The sequence below is a fragment of the Coregonus lavaretus genome, assembly GCF_964263955.1.
Source record: "Coregonus lavaretus genome assembly, contig: HAP1_SCAFFOLD_5005, whole genome shotgun sequence".
In the NCBI taxonomy this organism is placed as follows: domain Eukaryota; kingdom Metazoa; phylum Chordata; class Actinopteri; order Salmoniformes; family Salmonidae; genus Coregonus; species Coregonus lavaretus.
In genome coordinates, this window is record NW_028162232.1 from 1 (window position 1) to 5,000 (window position 5,000).

Below are 5,000 nucleotides of genomic sequence, written 5' to 3' on the forward strand. Positions count from 1 at the left end.
GCCCAGTCCAAGACTCTTCTCATGTCCTGGCACCCCAATGGTGGAACCCATTTCCCCCCTGAAGCTAGGACAGCAGAGTCCCTGCCCATCTCCCAAAACATCAGACTCTGCTCATAGCTACTTTGTTGTTGTCCCACCTAGCTATCTAATGTGAATATACTAACTACTGTAATATGTGGTTGTAACACCAGCTCTGAACCGCTATCTCTAATGTGAAATACTAACTACTGTCATCTCATGTGGACCAGTCCCACCCTAAGCTGTCCTGCTCCAATGGTGGAACTCCATTCACCCTAAGCTACTGTTTGTGTTGTCCCACCTAGCTATCTTAATGTGAATTACTATCTACTGTAATATGTGGTTGTACCCACCTAGCTATCTTAATGTGAATATACTAACTACTGTAATATGTGGTTGTCCCCCTAAGCTATCTTAAGTGATCATGCTCTATCTCTGTCATAGTTGTTGTCCCACCTAGCTATCTTAATGTGAATATACTAACTACTGTAATATGTGGTTGTCCCACCTAGCTATCTTAATGTGAATATACTAACTACTGTAATATGTGGTTGTCCCACCTAGCTATCTTAATGTGAATATACTAACTACTGTAATATGTGGTTGTCCCACCTAGCTATCTTAATGTGAATATACTAACTACTGTAATATGTGGTTGTCCCACCTAGCTATCTTAATATGAATATACTAACTACTGTAATATGTGGTTGTCCCACCTAGCTATCTTAATGTGAATATACTAACTACTGTAATATGTGGTTGTCCCACCTAGCTATCTTAATATGAATATACTAACTACTGTAATATGTGGTTGTCCCACCTAGCTATCTTAATATGAATATACTAACTACTGTAATATGTGGTTGTCCCACCTAGCTATCTTAATATGAATATACTAACTACTGTAATATGTGGTTGTCCCACCTAGCTATCTTAATGTGAATATACTAACTACTGTAATATGTGGTTGTCCCACCTAGCTATCTTAATATGAATATACTAACTACTGTAATATGTGGTTGTCCCACCTAGCTATCTTAATGTGAATATACTAACTACTGTAATATGTGGTTGTCCCACCTAGCTATCTTAATGTGAATATACTAACTACTGTAATATGTGGTTGTCCCACCTAGCTATCTTATAATAGTGAATATACTAACTACTGTAATATGTGGTTGTCCCACCTAGCTATCTTAATATGAATATACTAACTACTGTAATATGTGGTTGTCCCACCTAGCTATCTTAATGTGAATATACTAACTACTGTAATATGTGGTTGTCCCACCTAGCTATCTTAATGTGAATATACTAACTACTGTAATATGTGGTTGTCCCACCTAGCTATCTTAATGTGAATATACTAACTACTGTAATATGTGGTTGTCCCACCTAGCTATCTTAATATGAATATACTAACTACTGTAATATGTGGTTGTCCCACCTAGCTATCTTAATGTGAATATACTAACTACTGTAATATGTGGTTGTCCCACCTAGCTATCTTAATATGAATATACTAACTACTGTAATATGTGGTTGTCCCACCTAGCTATCTTAATATGAATATACTAACTACTGTAATATGTGGTTGTCCCACCTAGCTATCTTAATATGAATATACTAACTACTGTAATATGTGGTTGTCCCACCTAGCTATCTTAATATGAATATACTAACTACTGTAATATGTGGTTGTCCCACCTAGCTATCTTAATATGAATATACTAACTACTGTAATATGTGGTTGTCCCACCTAGCTATCTTAATATGAATATACTAACTACTGTAATATGTGGTTGTCCCACCTAGCTATCTTAATGTGAATATACTAACTACTGTAATATGTGGTTGTCCCACCTAGCTATCTTAATATGAATATACTAACTACTGTAATATGTGGTTGTCCCACCTAGCTATCTTAATATGAATATACTAACTACTGTAATATGTGGTTGTCCCACCTAGCTTCTTAATATGAATATACTAACTACTGTAATATGTGGTTGTCCCACCTAGCTATCTTAATGTGAATATACTAACTACTGTAATATGTGGTTGTCCCACCTAGCTGTCTTAATATGAATATACTAACTACTGTAATATGTGGTTGTCCCACCTAGCTGTCTTAATGTGAATATACTAACTACTGTAATATGTGGTTGTCCCACCTAGCTATCTTAATATGAATATACTAACTACTGTAATATGTGGTTGTCCCACCTAGCTGTCTTAATATGAATATACTAACTACTGTAATATGTGGTTGTCCCACCTAGCTGTCTTAATATGAATATACTAACTACTGTAATATGTGGTTGTCCCACCTAGCTGTCTTAATATGAATATACTAACTACTGTAATATGTGGTTGTCCCACCTAGCTATCTTAATATGAATATACTAACTACTGTAATATGTGGTTGTCCCACCTAGCTATCTTAATATGAATATACTAACTACTGTAATATGTGGTTGTCCCACCTAGCTGTCTTAATAGTGAATATACTAACTACTGTAATATGTGGTTGTCCCACCTAGCTATCTTAATAGTGAATATACTAACTACTGTAATATGTGGTTGTCCCACCTAGCTATCTTAATATGAATATACTAACTACTGTAATATGTGGTTGTCCCACCTAGCTGTCTTAATATGAATATACTAACTACTGTAATATGTGGTTGTCCCACCTAGCTATCTTAATATGAATATACTAACTACTGTAATATGTGGTTGTCCCACCTAGCTATCTTAATGTGAATATACTAACTACTGTAATATGTGGTTGTCCCACCTAGCTGTCTTAATATGAATATACTAACTACTGTAATATGTGGTTGTCCCACCTAGCTATCTTAATATGAATATACTAACTACTGTAATATGTGGTTGTCCCACCTAGCTATCTTAATATGAATATACTAACTACTGTAATATGTGGTTGTCCCACCTAGCTATCTTAATGTGAATATACTAACTACTGTAATATGTGGTTGTCCCACCTAGCTATCTTAATATGAATATACTAACTACTGTAATATGTGGTTGTCCCACCTAGCTATCTTAATAGTGAATATACTAACTACTGTAATATGTGGTTGTCCCACCTAGCTGTCTTAATGTGAATATACTAACTACTGTAATATGTGGTTGTCCCACCTAGCTATCTTAATATGAATATACTAACTACTGTAATATGTGGTTGTCCCACCTAGCTATCTTAATATGAATATACTAACTACTGTAATATGTGGTTGTCCCACCTAGCTGTCTTAATATGAATATACTAACTACTGTAATATGTGGTTGTCCCACCTAGCTATCTTAATATGAATATACTAACTACTGTAATATGTGGTTGTACCACCTAGCTATCTTAATGTGAATATACTAACTACTGTAATATGTGGTTGTACCACCTAGCTATCTTAATGTGAATATACTAACTACTGTAATATGTGGTTGTCCCACCTAGCTGTCTTAATGTGAATATACTAACTACTGTAATATGTGGTTGTCCTACCTAGCTATCTTAATATGAATATACTAACTACTGTAATATGTGGTTGTCCCACCTAGCTATCTTAATATGAATATACTAACTACTGTAATATGTGGTTGTCCCACCTAGCTATCTTAATATGAATATACTAACTACTGTAATATGTGGTTGTCCCACCTAGCTATCTTATTATGAATATACTAACTACTGAGATATGTGGTTGTCCCACCTAGCTATCTTAATATGAATATACTAACTACTGTAATATGTGGTTGTCCCACCTAGCTGTCTTAATATGAATATACTAACTACTGTAATATGTGGTTGTACCACCTAGCTATCTTAATATGAATATACTAACTACTGTAATATGTGGTTGTACCACCTAGCTATCTTAATATGAATATACTAACTACTGTAATATGTGGTTGTCCCACCTAGCTGTCTTAATATGAATATACTAACTACTGTAATATGTGGTTGTACCACCTAGATATCTTAATATGAATATACTAACTACTGTAATATGTGGTTGTCCCACCTAGCTGTCTTAATATGAATATACTAACTACTGTAATATGTGGTTGTACCACCTAGATATCTTAATATGAATATACTAACTACTGTAATATGTGGTTGTCCCACCTAGCTGTCTTAATGTGAATATACTAACTACTGTAATATGTGGTTGTCCCACCTAGCTGTCTTAATGTGAATATACTAACTACTGTAATATGTGGTTGTCCCACCTAGCTGTCTTAATGTGAATATACTAACTACTGTAATATGTGGTTGTCCCACCTAGCTGTCTTAATGTGAATATACTAACTACTGTAATATGTGGTTGTCCCACCTAGCTGTCTTAATGTGAATATACTAACTACTGTAATATGTGGTTGTCCCACCTAGCTGTCTTAATGTGAATATACTAACTACTGTAATATGTGGTTGTCCCACCTAGCTATCTTAATGTGAATATACTAACTACTGTAATATGTGGTTGTCCCACCTAGCTATCTTAATATGAATATACTAACTACTGTAATATGTGGTTGTCCCACCTAGCTATCTTAATGTGAATATACTAACTACTGTAATATGTGGTTGTCCCACCTAGCTATCTTAATATGAATATACTAACTACTGTAATATGTGGTTGTCCCACCTAGCTATCTTAATATGAATATACTAACTACTGTAATATGTGGTTGTCCCACCTAGCTGTCTTAATATGAATATACTAACTACTGTAATATGTGGTTGTCCCACCTAGCTGTCTTAATGTGAATATACTAACTACTGTAATATGTGGTTGTCCCACCTAGCTATCTTAATATGAATATACTAACTACTGTAATATGTGGTTGTCCCACCTAGCTATCTTAATATGAATATACTAACTACTGTAATATGTGGTTGTCCCACCTAGCTATCTTAATATGAATATACTAACTACTGTAATATGTGGTTGTCC